We start from the raw sequence: 19,769 nt of genomic DNA, 5'->3' as shown, positions 1-19,769 counted from the left end.
CTCTCTCTCTCTCTCGTCTGCTTCTATAATTTTCCAACCTCAGCTCTAATTTTTTGGGTTTTATTTTTATTTTTATTTTTTTAATTTTTTTTTTTTATGATAGGAATTCTTTCAGCATCTGGCTCCCAGTGAAGGCAGACCCAACCTCCTCTCATTGATTCTGAATCTATCCCTTGGTACTAAACATCATTGGTTTCATATCTACTCCTCGGGAAGATAGTGATTCTAAAGCCACCAGACACATGACCATCATGTGATGGCAGCTACCCTATCTCTCCTGAAACCTTTTTTCTCCTGACAAAATATTCCTATTCCTTCAACTCTTCTTTGTAGGATATGACTTTTATCATATGGTTTTATCGGGATGGTTCTCTCACCATCATAGTACCCCCCTGACCCCCAAAAGATACTCTAATGTATCTACACCTTTCTCAGAAAACTGATCCAATAGCACTAAGATGCTTCTCCTGATTCGCATTGTATGCCTTCAGCTGAAGGCCAACTGGCCTCGGCAGGGGCCATCTCACCGAACTTGTTCACTAATACTAGAACTAGTGGGAAATGATATAACCTATTAAATTGTTAAAGTTTTTTGACTGTTTGGCATTCATTTTCTTTCTTCCTTCCTTCCTTCCTTCCTTCCTTCCTTCCTTCCTTCCTTCCTTCCTTCCTTTTCTTTCTTTCTTCCTTTCTTTTTCTTCCTTCCTTCCTTCCTTCCTTTTCTTTCTTTCTTTCTTTCTTTTCTTTCTTTCTTCCTTTTTTCTTTCTTTCTTCCTTTCTTTTCTTTCTTCTTCCTTTCTTCCTCTTTCTTCTTCCTTTCTTTCTTTCTTTTCCTTCTTTCTTTCTTTCTTTCTTTCTTTCTTCTTTCTTTCTTTCTTTCTTTTCTTTTCTTTTCTTTCTTTCTCTCTCTTTCTTTCTTTCTTTCTTTCTTTCTTTCTTTCTTTCTCTCTCTCTCTCTCTTTCTTCTTTCTTTCTTTCTTTCTTTCTTCCTTCCTTCCTTCCTTCCTTCCTTCCTTCCTTCCTTCCTTCCTTCCTTCCTTTCTTTCTTTCTTTCTTTCTTTCTTTCTTTCTTTCTTTCTTTCTTTCTTTCTTTCTTTCTTTCTTTCTCAACCTAGTTTCCTTTTTAGGAATTTTCACTTCCCCTGTAGATACTATCTGTTGGGATTGTAATCAGGAGTTCTGTTTATTCCTCCCCAAGAACAGGGTGATGACGCAAGCTGAGCCAATCTGCTGTTCTCTGCCTGGAATTTGAATCTTGAACAGAAGGACAGTAATGCCGAAGGTAGTTGGACTTCCACCCCCCCAGTGAGGCTCCTTGATCATACTGTTCTTGGTATATAGTTCTATTGTTGTGGCTCCTCTTTTTAGCCTTCCATTCTTTCTCTGAACCTCACATCCTTCCAGTATATCCCTCTGGCTTATGTTAGCTACAGATGCTATCTATCACTTGCTATCAAAGAAGCCTCACCATTGTCCATGGTGGTGTTCCTATCTACTGTATGAATACTCTGTAATCTCTCCCTAAAGGTTTCTTTACTACTTACTCATACAATTTTAAAAAGTTATAAGTTACCTTCTGCCTTTTAGTTTTATTGTGATTTGCTATCTATATTTCCAGGAGGCTGAACCCATGGTAGAGAAATCCGAATGTGTTCCCATCTTCCCCTCCTTCCTACGATGTGATTCTGTAATTTTTACCAAGAAGTCAATTAATAAAGTGTCTAATTTTGACTGAACATAAAAGATTAGTGGCCTTTTAAAAAGGCAAAAGGTCTGCCTTTGAAATGGGAAAAAGTCAGCTCAGTTGTGGAATCGCGTGGGGTGCAAGAAGTTGTGTTCCCTTCCAAGTAAAACCGGGGGAGTAAGGCACATTTGCATCTGCCAAAATGTCAATATTCTGCAATTAAGTCAGATTTTATTCTCTTGCTGGTGTGGAGATGACAAAAGGAAAGCAGGTATCCAAGCATAAGGTTGAAATCAGTTCTTGAGGGAGAGTGAATGCGTTGTCATCGCAGTGACAAAGCACTGGGAAACCAGTGCTGTGGTGTTAGAGTGAGATAGCGTGGCCATCCTTCGTCCCGCTCGTACTTGACCCCCATCTAGTATGCATTTGGTCTGCACTCATCTCCGTCAAGTTCAGGGTTTTGTTACTATAGTTTCATAGTCTCTCCTTACTGGTGAGATCGCAGTCAGATGCTAGCCTGGGAATACCAGCTACTTCCTCTGGGAAGTGCACGTTGAGGCAGTTAGAAATGCAAGAAGTTTCTTGGGGGCTACCATCTGTCGGAGCAGGAAGGAAAGGGAAGCAGGATTGAGCAGGGACAGCCTCAGGCCACCGCGCAGATCTGACAGTTTTTGCCAACCCAATGAGAAGCTCCTGTTACAATTGGAAAGCTTGCCGATTAGAGGAATCCTGCTTTGGAGAGAAGCAGCCAGGCCCTAGTATCCTCATCTTGTGGTCATTGGTAGAGTCTGCCCAGGAAGAGAGTGGCATCCGTTCACAATCTGCAGACCCCGAAATACTGTAGCCTGCAGTTATTGAACTCCTTGCAAATGAATGGAGATCTGAGCAGTGTATTCCTTTGGCTGTCACACTGTCCCTCTGAATTGTGTCCTGAATCCATTCATAGAGTAATTGCTCAATGCACGGGCTGTGGGGTCAGTGTAAGTTCCAATAATCCTTGCTCATGTGTGATCTTAGAAAAATTTTTAAACCTCTCTGTGCCTCATACTCCTCATCTTTAAACTGGAGATAAAATCAATAATAACCTTATAGAATTATTGTAAAGCACTTAGAAAAATACTTGACAAATATATGTTGTATGTAAATGATATGTGTAACATATATTTGCTATTACGTGTTTATTCACTGAATGTCAGCTATGAGCCTATCCCATTGAAAGTACATCTGCGAGTCCTAGGGGTAGGTCCTGATTACTAATCAGTGATATGCTGAGATCGAGGACTTAGCTCATGTCTGATGGGCAGACTCCATTGCTTCTGGGTTTGTTTTATTTGGAAGATTTTTTCTTTATTTTTTCATGAAAAATTAGCTTTGGTGGCTAACTACAGTGAGGCAGGCTTTTGGTTTTATATGTCAGGCTTCCGTTTATTTGTATGTTGAGGTGGAACAGGGAGCATTCTTTCCAAATTGTCACACCCATGTGAGTAAACAGGACCACAGTCTATACTTTTATGAACTATAGAGAAAGAACTTCCTTAACAGAAGTTCCCTGAATGCTGTCAGGGATATCATTTTATTTATCAAGAAACACTGATACAATAATTAGAGGTCTCAAATATTACTTTAAATGCATTAAATATCAATTCGCTTAACCCTTAAACTACTCTATGATGTTGGTGCTGTCAATACCCTCATTTTAGAGCCATGGCAACTGAGGTACAGTGAGGTTAAATGGCTTGCCCAAGGACAGAGGCTCTAATGAGGAGCAGAGTTGTTCTTGGAACAGAGGTGGAATGTGTGTGTATAGAACTCGTGCTCAGAACAACCAGACATCCTGCTTCTGAGTAAGATCTCATCTTTAAAATGATGCATAAAGAAGATGTGGTCTATACATACAATGGGCTACTATTCAGCCATCAAAAAAAAATCTTGCCATTTGCAACGACATGGGTGGAACTAGAGGATATTATGCTAAGCAAAATAAGTCAATCAGAGGAAGACAATTATCATATGATCTCACTCATATGTGGAATTTAAGAAAGAAAACAGATCATAGAGGATGAGAGGAAAAAATAAAATCAGGGAGGGAGACAAACCTTAAGAACTTTTAATCATAGGAAACAAACTGAAGGTTGCTAGAGGGGAGGGAGTGGGGGGATGGGGTAACTGGGTGATGGACATTAAGGGGGGCACATGATGTAATGAGCACTGGGTGTTATGTAAGACGGGTGAGTCACTGACCTCTACCTCTGAAACCAATAATACATTGTATGTTAATTAATTGAATTTAAATGTAAAAAACTATAGAAAAACTTAATACAGATGAAAAAATTCCAAAGAAAAAAAATTAAAAAATAATAAAATTCTTTGTCCTATTGCCCAATTGTGAAGACTCTGGAGCATAAATCTCTGAAAGTCCAAATTTATTCTGGAGTGAGGAGGATTCATCTATCTTGCTTTTGAGAAGATCCCTTAAATTGTGTGGCTCTGAGTTTATGCTACTTGAGGACCTTTCATTTGGAACCTGACACCGTAGCCCTTCTTGGATCCAATTTGGCAATTGTCTGGCAAAACAGTTAGGACAAGTTCTCTAGCGTCAAGCCACATCTGAAGGCAATAAAATTGACCCCTAGTTGACTAGGTTGATATTTCTCTAAGAGTTATGGAATTTGGCATTTAGGAACATGACTTTGCCTTAGGTTAATTATTACTTTAAATTATATGTTCAAAACAACTTATTTTCCCCCACCTATAATCCTTATTTTTTTGGTGTGTGCGTCTTGTGTATGAGCTTCTTGTGTCTCACCTTCCATACATGGAAGAAATAATCTGGCAAATTGTAATATAGCAGAATAACAAAGCAGGAAAGAATATCCAATGGAAAAAGATAGTCTCTTCAATAGATGGTGTTGGGAAAATTGGACAGCCACAGGTAGAAAAATGAAACTGGACCATTTTCTTATACCATATACTGAGATAAAGTCAAAATGGATGAAAGACCTAAATGTGAGACAGGAATCCATCAAAATCCGAGAGGAGAACACAGGCAGCAACCTCTTTGACCTCAGCCACAGCAACTTCTTGCAAGACATGTCTCCAAGGGCAAGGGAAACAAGGGCAAAAATGAACTATTGGGACTTCAAGGTAAAAAGCTTCTGAATAGCAAAGGAAACAGTCAACAAGACTAAAAGACAAGCTACCGAATGGGAGAGGATATTTACAAATGACATATCAGATAAAGGGCTAGTATCCGAGATCTGTAAAGAACTTCTCAAACTCAGTACCCAAAGAATAAATAATACAGTCAAGAAATGGGCAGAAGAAATGAACAGACATTTCACCAAAGAAGACAAACAAATGGCCAATGGACACATGAAAACATGCTCCACATCACTTGGTATCAGGGAAATACAAATCAAAACCACAGTGAGATACCACCTTAGAGGGTTGGAATAGTTAAAATTAACAAGTCAGGAAACGACAGATGTTGGTGAGGGTGTGGAGAAAGGGGAACCCTCTTGCACTGTTGATGGGAACACAAGTGGTATAGCCACTCTGAAAAAAACAGTATGGAGCTTTCTCAAGAAGTTAAAAATAGACCTATCCTATGACCCAGCAATTGCCCTAGTAGTTATTTACTCCTAAGATATGAATGTAGTGATCAAAGGGGCACCTGCACCCCAATGTGTATAGCGGCAACATCCACAATAGCCAAACTATGGAAGGAGCTGAGATATCCATTAACAGATGAATGGATAAAGAAGAAGTGGTATATGTATATACAATGGAATATTAGGACTCAGCCATCAGAAAGGATGAATATTTACCATTTACATTGACATGGTTGGAACTGGGGGGTATTATGCTGAGTGAAGTGAAATAAGTCAATTAGAGAAAGACAATGATATGGTTTCACTCATATGTGGAATATAAGAAACAGTGCATAGGATAATAGGGGAAGGGAGGGAAAACTGAATAGGAAGTCATCAGAGAGGGAGAAAAGCCATGAGAAACTCTTTAGGAAACAAACGGAGGGTTGCTGGAAGAGAGGTGGGGGGGGGGGATGGGATAATTGGGTGATGGGCATTGAAGAGGGCATGTGATGTGATGAGCACTGGGTATTACATGCAACTGATGAATTATTGAACTCTACATCTAAAATTAAGGATGTACTATATGTTGGCTAATGGAATTTAAATTAAAAATCATTAACAAAAGCATTAGATTTTCATACCAGGCAGTCATGATTCATGGCAGATTTTCAGAAATCAAAACCCAATTCTAAAGAGAAGAGAAAGAAGGAAGACATGCAGAAACCCCTACAAAAAGAGAAGACTCAGGATAATCAACTAATACTCAGTCCTACCGAATAGGGAGTTAGACCATCTGAATTCTTACCCCAACTCTTCCATAAATTCATTAGATGACCTTGGACAGGATCATATGTAGTTTCTCTGGGCCTTAGATCATCAGTGACTTCTACGTTAATTTCAACCTCAATAATCTGTGGAATTTAGGAACAATCTTTTTTTTTTTTTTAAGTAGCCTTCACGCCCAACATAGGGCTCGAACTCACAACCCCGAGATCAAGAGTCACACATGCTCTTCCAACTGAGTCAGCCAGGAACCTCAATACCCTGTAGAATTTTGAGGAAAGGACAATGGCATAGGATTATGAAAGGGAAAAATAAAGCAATATTTATTATACTGATTCCTTTTTTTCACTCGTTATGAAGCTGTATATGAGCTCTAGCTCATGTGAGACAAATTCCCGTTATGTCATTTACTATGAGAAATAAAGGAGATGGTAAATCACCAAGCGAATTTTGTAGAAACAAATTGTTGTGATAATATTATTTTTAATGACTTTCTTAATTCAGCTCCAGAGATGGCTTTGACAGGTGAAGTCAGGTGGGGCTTACATTGATCTAAGCAGGCTCACTTGACAATCTTTTACAATAGACATCTGGCAGCCACAGTGACAATTATTTTTTTATTCCTCTTTCAAGCTCATTGTCTTTCTTCTCATGTCTTCCCACTGTTTTTTTGTCACTGTCACTAACACGGTAGATCCATAATCCAGGATTTCTGTCTCTTATTTTAAACACAAAGAAAACAAGGGCATAAGGTAAAATAATAATACTGTGAAATTTAATTTTATAAACACCATAGCTGAGAGCAAGTAAGGTTTTACTTTAATGGCATCTTAACATTTAAGTAATTAAATCATGCTTTTAGTTCACCAATATTGGGTCGGCTCTTGAGCCTAGGCACTACAGCAGGTGCTGAGGATACAGTAGTGAGTAAAAATACACTTTATAATCCAATGGGGAAGGTAATTTCACGAGGACAGAAACATAAGTGAGAAGCACAGAGAGCTCTGGGAATGTGAGCGTGGCTGGGTCTGCCCTGGCCTGAGGCAAGAGGGCAGGGAACATTTTCCTAAGAAATGGACTTTTGAGTTCAAAGATTAAACAAAAAAGTACATGATATTCTGCTACTCTGACACACGTTTCTGTAAGTCAGATTGGCTCACGCAGGATTGGTAAATTGGATGGTGCCCATACAAAGTGAAAGTCACGTTCCTTGATAATGAAGATTTTCCCCAGCATTAAATTAAATTAAATTTAAATTTAAATTAAATTTAATTTAATTTTTTCTCAGCATTTTAGCTGCAACCAAGTAATGCAGTTGAAGGCAAAACCTGCTCACAGAGCTGTGCACAGCAAAGTGTGAGAGAATACAGTAGTGTGCACGTTGCCCATCCGACCCATTATTCCCTGCAGCCTGGACACATGTTCTATGTTAGAAGTAGTCACTGGGTGTTCCATTTGATCTTTGGGAATTTGCCCTTTCTCCCTGTAAATGCGGAAAATCAGTCCTTCTTCACCCCCCTTCATCATAAAACTTGAGCGTTTGGGGGAAGATTCCCATGTTTATGATAGCATTTCTTTATTTGTTAGGATTAAAATGTCATTTTAATGGTACTGGTATTTTCTACTAGGATTGTTGTTTTTTAATTATTGTCGTTGTTCAGATTAGAACGTTGCATAAATTTTGAGTTGTTCGTCCAAGTTTCATTTTCTTTTTCTTTTCTTTTTAAAGATTTTATTTATTTATTTAGAGAGAAAACAAGTGACAGAATGCAAGCAGGGGTGTAGCAGACTCCCCACTGAGCAAGAAGCCCAAGGCTGGACTTGATCCCAGGACTCTGGGATCATGACCAGAGTGGGAAGCAGATGCTTAACTGACTGAGCCACTCAGGTGCCCCCTGTTTTTCCTTTAAGATTTCACAAGGGAGTATTTGCAAGTAACTTACAGCAGAAAAACACCTTTATTTGAAAGCAAAGTCACATTTGAAAATTATATGCAACAACTAGACATTTTTAAATGAAACTCTTTTTCAAAGAGCGCAACGTAGGTATGTTAAATCTTTACTTTTCAGTTTAATTTAAGCATACAGCTCTTACTTCACCTTTCTAAATAATTGGGGACATACAAAAGTTGTTTGATCTATTTAGGATAACGAGCTAATATCAGGAGACCTTGACCTGTATGCACAACAGATACCAGATGCATTATGAGGCCAAAGTGTTTTTTAAAAATAAATTTTATTAAGCACACTTTGCATACACTGTGATCCATACACTTTGAGTTTAGAATAGGATGAACTTAGACCAGTGTAGTCACCACCTTGAAAGCTTCCCTCTGGCTTCTTCCCTGCCAGTTCTCCCCACCCCAGTCCCCAGCAACCACTGAGCTCTATATATTGGATTAGTTTTCTCTAGACTTTCCCGGGTCGAGCAGTCAAGCAGTGCCTTGGTGACAGCGTCCTTGCCAGGTGCCAACTGGGGGGCTGACTGCTTCTGCACAGGCTTGGCCAGCGAGGCAGCATGAACCCAGAGAAATTCTTAAGAAACCACCACCTTTTCAAAGCAGTTGTACCTTCTTAGGTTCTCACCCAGGAGGGTGTGTGATGGTTCCGCTTGCTTTACATCCTCACCAACATTGTATCTAGAGAGTCATTTTAGCTTTAGACAGGACGGATTCGTTTGCTGCTCCTTTACCTTCTGTAGATCCTCACTCTGTCAGCTTTCAGGGTTTTATTTGATTAAGTATACATGTGTCTGACATTGTTGTGTCTTCTTGAGGAATTGACTTCTTTATTCTGATGAAATACCCCTTTTCATCTCAAGTAAACTTCTGAAATGTACTCTGATACATACTTTCTAGTGGTTGTTCTAATGTTTGCAATATGCATCTTTAATTTCTCACAGTGCAAACTCACAAAATACTACACCACTTCACGTTATCATACAAAGACAAGGCAATACCGCATTTCCATTTTTTCCTCCTACTCTTAGTGTTCCTCTTGTTCTACATCTTATACCTAAAGACACTATAAGCTCTGATACATTATTATTATTTTTGTTTTAAGTGGTCAATTATCTTTTATGTAAAATTGAGGAAAAATATTCTGTATTTATGTCCATATTTATCATTTCCGCACTCTTATGCCTTTGCATAGAATCAAGTTTTCATCTGGTGTAATTTTGCTTTTGTCAAAAGCACTTTAATATTTCTTGCAGCACAGGTTTGCTGGTGGCACTTCTCACAGTTTTAATTTGATAAATTATTTTGCCTTCATCTTTGAAAGATTTTATCATATATAAAGTACTGGGTTGAGGTTTTGTTTTTTTTTCCCCCTCTCAAGCACTCAAAAAATGTTCTATCATTATGTCAGCCTCCAAGATAACCATCAATGCTCCTCACCTCCTGGTGCTCATGTGTTCATGTAGTCTTGATCCACAGTGAATCAGGGCTAACTCATGTGACCAACAGAATATCGATTGAAATCAGGGCAGCCCGGGTGGCTCAGCAGTTTATCGCTGCCTTCAGCCCAGGGCCTGATCCTGGAGACCTGGGATCAAGTCCCACGTCAGGCTCCCTGCATGGAGCCAGCTTCCCCTCTGCCTGTGTTTCTGCCTCTCTCTCTCTCTCTGTGTCTCTATGAATATATCAATAAAATCTTAAAAAAAAAAAAAGAAATCGATTCATGTTACTTCTCAGACTGGTTATGCAGTCACCACATCTCGCCCCTTGGTTTCTTGGAACACTCATTCTGGATGCAGCCGCTCATCATGACACGAAGTCATGCAAGACTGTCAAGCAGTCTCACGAAGTGGACCATGTGGAGATAAACAAACTTGTCAGCATCAACTTGTCAGACAGGAGACTGATAGGCCTTGGAAGTGGATTCTCTAGCCGCAGTCCAGAAATCTCATGAGAAGTCCAACCAGAGTTGCCTAAATGAGCCAGTCCCAAATTCCCGAGACATAAATATTGTGAAAGATGATATGTTATCATGTGGTTTAAAGCCACCAGTTTTGGGGTGATTTGTTAAGCTACAGTAGATACTAATACAATTTTCTTTTGGTTTGCGTGATTTTTGATAAGTAGGGTACAGTCATACCTAATTTTGTTCCATTCTATGGTTGATAGATGATTTAGATCTATCTAAATAGATAGATTTTCTTTAGATGATTATAGGATTTTTCTCTTTGTTGTTCTTCAGTAATTTAATTATGTTGTGCCTTGGTGTTTTTGTGTGTGTGTTTGTGTGTGTGTGTTAATGTGTGTGTGTTTGTGTGTGTGTGTGTGTGTGTGTGTGTTAATCTTGCTATTTGTTGAAATTCTTGGGTATATGCATTTATAGTCTTGAACAAATTTGGAACATGTTTGGCCATTATTCAAACACGTGTGTTAGACTGTTAAATATCTTCCCATATGTCACTCAGGGTCCAGTGTTTTTACTCATTCTTTTTACTTTGTTTCATTTTGCATAAATCTTTGCTATGTCTTCAAGGTCACCAATCTTTCCTTCTGCAATATCTAATTTGATATTAATCCTATTCAAGGGGTATTTTATTTTTCATCTCTAGACGTTCCATCCAGAAATTCTCATATGTTCATCTTTTCCTATAGATCCTTAAGCATATTGAAAATATTTATAATACCTGTTTAAGTATTCTTGCCTGTTAATTCCATCATCTCTGTTATTTCTGGTTATATTTCCATTAACCTATTTTTTCTACATTGTGGATCACATTTTTTTCTGCTCCTTCTCATGTTTATTCTTATAGTAATTTTTCTGATGATGAACATGGTGAATTTTACATTGTTGAGTTCTGGATTTTATTGTATTTCTTTGAAGACTGTTGGACTTCAGTCCAACACGCAGATGAGATCAAGGCTCATTTTTAAACTCCTCAGTGTAAATATCCAGAGTAGCTTTTTTTTTTTTTTCTGTGGTTAATTTGGCCTACTACAAGGCATGAGCTCTCTGGAATCCTGACTAAATGTCCTATGCATTCATCAGCATCTCTTTACTCTGGCTTTTGGGAACTTGAATGATTCCCAGCCCTGTGTGAGCTCCAGGACTTGTCCTGCTTCAAGTTGCCTGGAAATTACTTGTTCCTCAGAAATTAATTTTTCCTGGCCTTGTGGAGTTGTATCCAATGCCTTTGAAGATTGGTATTCAGTCCACTATTCAAGCAGACTCCTAGGCAGATGTCCAGCGCTGTTTCTCTATGCATCTCCCTCTTTAGTGCTTTGCCCTGTAAATTCTGGCCATTTCAATGCCCCCAAACCCAACTTGTCTCCTCAACTCACTGACATTTCTGGGTCCTGCTTGGGTTCCCCCTCCCTGTATTGTCCTCCAGAAATTATCTCTAGGCTAAAAGCTGAGGTAACTGTAGGGCTCATCCCATTTGTTTCCCTTCTCAAAGAGACTACAATGCCATGCTACCTGTTGTTCAATATTGAAACAGCTGCTATTAATTTTTTTTCTGGTTCACTACTCTAGTTGTCCATGGTGAGAGGTTAATTCTAGAGCCTGTTGCTATCTTGCGACCAGAAGTGGACATTCTAACCAAAATTTTTTTGGTTTTTCTGAAACTGAAAGTTTCAGTTTCAAAAACACAAAGTTTTTATTAAGAAAACTCTAAGAATGCATCATTTCTTTCATAGTATTTAAATACTCACATGCTGACACACAAATTTAATAATTTCAATGGCTATATTTGCAAAATTTTCCAGAAAAGCCTATTCATTATGGGCCCCACAAAGATACCACATTTCTGAAATAGAAGAAGACCAACTTGATGCAACTCAGACTGGTGAGCACTGTCTGTCTAATGGTCAGTGCTTCCACCAAACCCGTGGCTGAGTCTCATTTCCAGAGTTACCACAGAGGACAGGGAGGCCAGATTCTTTAGTTCGTGACAAATTTTTAGATTCTAGGGGTGTGATTTCATGAACTACACTGAATGCAGGGTTATGATTTGTTTTCTTAAGATATGATACCTTTCTTGTTTTACTGGACTTAGATGCTGCCAGTTTGACTTTGCCCAGCACGGTAACAATGCTTCATATTACTCATTGCTCTTACTCTGGGAAAGAAAACCCTGGCAGCTATGTGGGAGGAGCTTCTAGTTTGGATGTGGTTATTCTGAGAGTGAAAAGGACTCTTTTCCTAATGATTAATAATAATAAAATAGCAGCCAACACCACTACTATAACAAATAGTTCACCAGTAGCAAGAATGAAAACTAGAAATCATTACAAAGGATGTATGTTGAATGAATGTACTAATCAATAAACCTTATTACTGATATTCAATGGATACTGGAATATGAAGGATAATAAAATGCTGGAGCAAGATCTACCCTTCTTCTGTCTCCAAATGTCTTTTCACTAGCCCAGGAGGGTCCACTTTATTGAATCCACTACACTGTCTGACAAAATGTGCTAATGGTGGGCTTTGCTGAGCTCCCGAATATGTGCATTTCCAACTCTTTTCTATTAAAAGCTTTCTTCTCTCATTTCTAGCTGGTAAAAAGCTAAAGCATGGTAGATCTCAGACATAATGAAGGATAATGTAGTTGAATGAAGCAAGCAATTTCGAGTTCTTATTTGTTCATTAGCCTAAGATTTTTTCCCCTTTCTTTTTGTAGTTTTGCACCATATAGTTTCAGAGAAATTTCCTATTTGGGGGAAAAAAATCCCAGAAGATTAACTCACTCATAGAGCTAAAAGACAATTTTCCTTTAAGCATTATTCAAAAGAAACTAATTATCTTTAGAGAGCTAGGAGAGTTTGCAGTGACCTCTTAGGCTGATTTTGTAGAGGCTTCATAGGACAATTTTTGATTGCTAAGCTATATTCATCTAATTTTTAATTTTAATAATTTTCTGTGAGATATTAAAACAAGATTCATTGCAAAGTATCATTGCAGCTGTTCCTTGGTTAGCTGCAATTATGTATGAGAACTGAATGCTGCTGTTAACATCCATTGGCTCTATTTATTTAGTGTTGCTCCGCATAAGTATATAGTTAAAAAGGAAAAGTTTTATTATTTGAACATATGTCAAGACCCTGATTCATCGCTGTCATCACAAATGGAAAAAATTTTGAATATCAGCTAGAAGGGAAACACTGCATTCTTTAAATCCAAAGAAGATAATTTTAATAAGGTTGGTTCTTTCTAATAGTTTCAGACAACAGGAGTGGATCTGGGGTGGTCCTCCGAAGAACATATGGTGAATGTATCAGAAAAATAGAGAGCACATGGCTTCTGGAAAAAACAAGAGGCCTTCTGATTACCTGATATGCTTCACCAGGTGATTATTTAGTTACAAGATTTAAAAAAAGGTCACTCATTTTTATAAACTGGAAGTGGGGAGGGCAGAGAATAAAATCTTTAATAAATTAATTTAGCACTCGGAAAGAAACTCACATTGGGCCAGTGTACTGTATAATTAGTTTGTTGTGAGAATTAAATGAATTAATACATGAAAAGTGCTTCCAACAATGGCTGGTATGCAATGAAAGTTATATGTGAGGGTCATTTCATGCGGCTACAGGACTTGAAACAATGGCTGGCTGCTTCCAAAGTCCGTCATTTGCTAGGAAATGGGGAAGTCTGTTTCCAGAGCTGTGACCATTTGTATCGTAAAACCTCATGCCATTTTATCATTAACCTGGGGACCCACAAGGAACCCTGCAATGATTGACATGATCAAGTCCCGTAATGGTAAAAAATTTCTTTCGTGATTTCCCTGTATCTCATTTTGGCTACATTTTTTCCCTCTTTTTCTTTTGTCATAGTCCTTCAAACAGACATTCAAGATCCATAAAAAAGGAAAAACGAGGAGAAGAGAAGTAACCTGGTAATTAAGGCAAGCAAGTAAGGTTATGCATTTACTCAAAGAATGGACCTAGAAATATATCTTGTAAATTTTCATATATAACGTTTCATTATAATTAATATCCACATTATAATAAACATTATGTTATAATTAATATCTCCAGTTGCAGGTTTCATTTCCTCTTTGGTCCAACAGTTATGTAAAGAAGTGTTCTTTCCCCCACACAGCATGCCCTCCCGTCCTTTGTCTCTCCCTTCCTTCTTTCCATTTTTTCCTTTTAAAATTTCTAATTGGAGATTTTTTTTTAAATGGTTATTTTGAGATTTTATTTACATATTTGACAGAGAGAGAGCAAGAGAACACAAACAGGGGGAGAGACAGGAGAGGGAAAAGCAGACTTCCCGCTGAGCAGGGAGCCTGATGTGGGGTTTGGGGCTTAATCCCAGGACCTGAGATCATGACCTGAGTGGAAGGCAGACGCTTCACCACCCAGGCATCCCAGTTGTGTATTTTCTGAAGATTTGCATATTTGATAAGATTTTTCCATTATTGCTATATGAAAAGGACACTTTACTGAATTATAGAACTCATGAGTCATGGCTGTTTCCTCTAAACATTATGGGATTCCCTCTTTTTTGGCATTGAATGTTGCAGAGAAGATGTCTGGCTCCAGTCTGGTTTTGGAATTTTTATTTTTATCTTCTCATAGATAACCTGGAGTACTGGGTGTTGGATAATATTATGGGCTGAATTGTTTAGTGGCCTCAATAGGGTAGAGAGGGAACAGGGTCGCACATGGGGCAGGAAGGGAGAGATTGATGTGTGTCACAGAAGTTGTTTCCACTCTTTGCTGAAATTATTGCACCAGAGGTCAGATATTTTATACATGTTTTTTTTTCTTTTTTTGTTCAGCCTCCAAGTACACATGATAGGCACAGCTTTCTCTGGGATCTCCCTGGGGCTTTTACCCACCAAACTGGAAGCATGATTTGTCATTGTGGGTGGATGTCCCTCTACATACAGTGTTCCAAATATCTCTAATTTGGGAGTGTTTTTTTTTTGGGGGGGGGAGTGTTTTTTAATGTATCAGGAGGAAGTGGTCAGACAGGTAAAATTCTAGATGAGAGAAAACAGAGCTCACAGAATTTCATTGATTGTCCCTCTCCAAGATATGGTGCAATTAATTCCCATTGAAAAAGTGTCTCCATAGGAGAGGTCTTAATTTTTCTCATGGTCTTTTTTGCCTTTTCAGAATGAGGTTCAGGGTCCTGTCTCCTTCTGCATTTTAGGAAAGTACTTCTCCATGTCAGAATGATCTGTGCTACTGTTGAGAAACTGAGTAGGCAGCAAGGTGAGTTGTGGCAAGGTTTTCTGTTACATCCCCAGGTTTGCTTTTCTGCTCTGGCCCTGCAACCTCCGGATCTCTGCATCTGCCCCCTATGCAGCTCACCTTCACCTCTTGCTCTCACCCTTGATAACTAGGGATTGATGGAGAAATCTGTCACGACTTGCCTCGCTTCTTGGGGCACGGCACCACCTCCAGGGTAGGAGAACTGAATTGGCTTTTGGTGAAATCTTTTGATTCTGTTTCTCTTACTTTATAGGTCAGATAATTCTCTCTATTGGCAACATCTTAGGTTTCAGCACTGAGGACTTGTTTCTGGTATTTTGCTTTTATGATTTTGTCTGTTTCTGGGAGGAGGATTTGAAACTGGTTGTTTCTATGTCATCTTCCCTAGAATTTAAAAAATTACATAGAATTTTTGCTCTCTCTCTTTTTTTAAAAAAAGATTTTATTTATTCATGAAAGACACAGAGAGAGAGAGGCAGAGACACAGGCAGAGGGAGAAGCAGGCTTCATGCAGGGAGCCTGACTCAGGACTCAATCCCAGGTCTCCAGGATCAGACCCTGGGCCAAAGGTGGCGCTAAACTGCTGCACCACCCAGGCTGCCCAGTTCATCTCTTTCTTAAGAGGCAGAAAGATTCCTTTGAGAATTCTTTTTTCTGGTCACTCTCAGTAATGTGGCCGAACTCATTCATTTTTAAACTGTTTCATATTAGCTTTCTTTGGACTTCAAACCCCAAAACTTAGGGGGTCTCCTTTCTTTTGAATAGTAAATATTTTACTAGTGAGTAAATGCTTTCGGCAGCAATAATAAATTCACTTGAACAGAAGACAGTAATCAAGTCAAAAGAATACATGCTGGCTCATCAGAAAATTTGTGGCCATTAGGGCTGTCACTTAGAAATCCAAAATCACTCAGACACCAAATCTTAAGATATGTCCTCTTAATAGTTTATATGGAACAGGTCCATTGGACCTGGAATCTATAGAATTCTATAAATTATCACCATTTAATCAAATATGATCCACTGGCAAGTAACTATGGCTTTTAAAGAAATCTGATGAACTATTGGTGAACATTTTGTCTCCTTGCAAACCAATTACTCTTTTGCAAATATTTGATTTTGGATCACTCTGGCTTTTTGCAATCATAAAGTCACCTCTTTGGATACCACAACAATGTCCGCTAAGATTTTCTGCAGAAACGATACCTGATTTTGAATTGTAGGCACTATTGATGGTCCAGAACACATTATCATCAGCATATTCAAAAGCACAATGAGGTATACAGCCATACTGAATAGTACAACTGACAATTTGAAAGATTTTCCCCAGAGCATCATGAAGCAGAGCTCTATGCAGATCCTGCCATCATCGAACATATATAAGTCTGTTCTGCAATACATTTGATTTTTAAAGTGATTGCAGGGCTTCCAGAAAATCAAATAAACATCTAAAGTGTGTCTAATGATTCATAGTTTTGGGATTCCTCTGGCCTCAAAGAAGCCCAGGGTGTTCTCACCCAGGACTCAGGTGAGCCTTTCTTACCTGGACCACAGAAAGGATGCTCCTTTTTGAGGCCTGTCATCCACAATGCTCTAACCTCAACTTCTCTGGGGTGGTGGGAGTGGGCCTGAGGAACAGGGGAGCAACAGTAGTGAGTAGGTGTTCTTGCAAGCATGCTTTATCCCCAGGCCACCTGTAGGGTGACTGATAAGACTGCAGAGCCATCAAGTATTGTGACTGGCTTCACTCCAAATGCCTCCCACTCACTTGCAGACACAATTTATTTTGTAGATTATCTCTGGTGAAATTTTATCTCCCTGGCTTCCCTGTGCCCTTGAGGATGCTACTGGGTATCTTTTTTTCCATCTATCAGGTAATGAATACACAAAAAAGCAAACAAATCTGAAATAAAACTGAGAAAATAAATCTACTGCAAATACTGTTATAATACAAAAGCAATGTAAAAGATTTTTGGATTATCTTTCCTGCTGTACATTATTGTTAGCATAGATGATGAGTTGACTCTAACAATGTTGACTTGTGCATTATGTCTATAATTCCTCACTCCCTAGTCCTCAGATAAATCCCTTACTGAAATGATTTCACGTACCAGCAATCACATTTCAGCTGCTTTCAACATGGCACCTTAGCTATTTTTTTGAGTGTGATCTTTCAACTATTTCTACCAAGGGAGGCGTAGATTTTGAATGTTATATACTTATGTTATCTTCTTGAAGTATTTTTTCTATAAAAATGTATGCATTCTAATTTATCTTGTAAGGGATTAAGAGTGGTGTCCTAATTTAGAACATTTCCATCTCTTTCTGACATTTAGTAAGCTGTTAGCGACAACTGACGAGTGTAGCTGCCTTCAAGTTACATCAGTTATATAGTGAACTGGATGAGAATATATTAAGCTTATTTTTAGAATGTTCTTTCTTATAAACGCATCACGGACGTCATAGAGACTTAGCAGCCCCAGTAGTGTGGGAAGTGAACTTGTCAGATATCACTCCCTTTGCAGGGTCAGGTCCAATTGAAACTTAGAAAGGGAAGTAGGGGACCACTCAAGAAAATTCCAAGTGATTCAAGTCGCAGTATTTATAAACCTCTGAGTCAGTAATGATTCAGCGTCAAAGCACAGTGCTAAGGACACTGTTTAGTTAAAGAGACAGGGATGTAAAATTAAACCTCGGACCACCTGTGGTTCGTATTTGTGGGTATTTGGCGTTACAAGTAGGCAAAACATTTGGCACAAATCCGTTTCACTCCAGGCTCATTTGTGTAATTCTTCACAAACTTGAAAAGCAAACCTTTTTTCTCCTCCCAATTGTTTCTTTCTTTTTTTTTTTTTTTATAATCCAAGCAAAAAAGGAGGTTTTCTGTGAAAGTTCATTTAAAATCAAAATTGGAAGTCTAAGTAGATGTTTAAAAAACAAGACTAGCATTTCTCGAGTATTTCACACCAGATGCACCGTAACCAGGTGTTGGTCCCCTAATACCCATTTTACAGCTGTGAAACTGGGCTCAGAGAGATTACAAGCTCGCTGAAAGCAGCACAGCTAATAAACAATTTTCAGTCATGATTTAAACTTAGACACTTGCTGTCAGACAGACCAACGTCATTCTATACCATGCTGGCTCCTGTGGTGGAAAGAAGTGGAGCACCATGTTGAACAAGCCAAACTTGCAAACTCAACTTGGGTTTAAGGTAAACTCTGTAACATTTTAATCACTAAATGTGGGGATAACATCAGAAATCATTTGGAAATTTTGGAGGATAAAAGTATAATTTAAATGAAGATGGTACTTGTCTATCTTTGGTTTGATATTGGTAAAATTATAACCTCCAATCTTGATTTTTTTTTTCTTTCGAATTCTGAAGACAGATTCAGGGCAACTTTGTCATATTAGCGATGATGGCTTTATGTGTTTCTGACAATTTTCCTTCTAGAATGATTTTGGATTATGATGAGCTTCCTAAGCAGAATATGTGGGGGAACAACTATTCAGGCTTTTGACATCAGTTGGTAATGTGGGGACAAACCCCATCGGGGATTTTTTAAATGGCTGGGAATCATCGGGTTTGGCAATGCTTTGTAATGCAGTACACTCTTCCAGCCTCCCAGGGCAGGCCTGTTCTGGAGCCCCTGTCCTTCCAGAATAAAGCTGCCTCCTTGGATGACTGTATCCCTTCCATTGCTAGTCAACGTACATTTGCAAACAGTGCAAGGCAACTGCAGAAAAAGTATATCCTTGTAGCATGGACAGTCCTTACAGCTATAGAAAGGAAACGATGTAGAACAGGGGTCCCCACAGACTTGGATTCACAGGGTAATACATTGTCTATCCATATGTGCATTAATTTATTTAGGGGTCATAGAGTTGTCAATCTTTTATTTTTCAGGTTAAGAGTTTTTTTTTTTTTTTTTAAGCCCTTGTCATCTATCATTTCAGAAAAGAAAGGCCACTCTAAAGATAAAACAAGGAAGGACCTGGTAGGAGGATAAAGAATAGGCTTCCAAATGGAATAGATTTACCTTCCCTAGAAACTCGATTTAGGACTTACCTCTAATTTTTTGCCTTAATCTGTTGGAAACTAAGTCGCACCATCTATGGACTATTGCCAGATAAACCTTGAGTATGAAGCACCTGGAAACCAAACATGAGTCCTAGAACTGTGGCTCAATCACCTGGCCCAATGGAAGTCTGGGTAAAGTGTCCTACAAAAAGTAGCCCAGAACAGGGTCATCTACACACTGTGTATAAGACCAGCTCAAAAGCTGGTAGCCATTAAAACTGAGGAAAAAATGAATGCTTGCCCAGTGCCTGAATTGGGGCCAGGGATTTACTCCAGTGCTCCCTCTGGGATGCCCACACCTCTTTACCCACTGGTAGAAGGCATGGGGGTGGGGCTGCAGGATGAGGGTCAAAGCACACCCCTCAGGAACCAGACAGTCCAGCCCAAAGGCCCAGACCGAGGCCATGCTGCATTAGCAGTGACTGAACATCCCCTCAGAGAGG

General features: G+C 38.9%; 1 protein-coding gene and 1 pseudogene across 12 annotated transcripts in view; both read right to left on the bottom strand.

Annotated features, from left to right (window-relative positions):
- Positions 1-19,769, bottom strand: part of ZC3H12C (zinc finger CCCH-type containing 12C) — a 176,481-nt gene that overhangs the window by 137,607 nt on the left and 19,105 nt on the right. For 10 of the 12 annotated variants that reach the window (XM_077893382.1, XM_077893391.1, XM_077893377.1 and 7 more), the window contains exon 2: positions 16,788-16,872. The exons of 1 other annotated variant lie outside the window; for it this stretch is intronic. The gene's annotated coding sequence lies outside the window, so the exon portion shown is untranslated. Of the gene's footprint in view, positions 1-6,082; positions 6,266-16,787; positions 16,873-19,769 lie in introns of those variants that run through there. One more of the 12 variants, XM_077893379.1, reaches the window with a different exon arrangement.
- On the bottom strand, positions 16,078-19,732 carry LOC144304652 (mitochondrial inner membrane protease subunit 1 pseudogene; annotated as a pseudogene).

The sequence above is a fragment of the Canis aureus genome, chromosome 3, assembly GCF_053574225.1.
Source record: "Canis aureus isolate CA01 chromosome 3, VMU_Caureus_v.1.0, whole genome shotgun sequence".
Taxonomy (NCBI): Eukaryota; Metazoa; Chordata; class Mammalia; order Carnivora; family Canidae; genus Canis; species Canis aureus.
The sequence above is the reverse complement of the archived record's forward strand: the minus strand, read 5'-3'. Positions and strand labels throughout refer to the sequence as shown.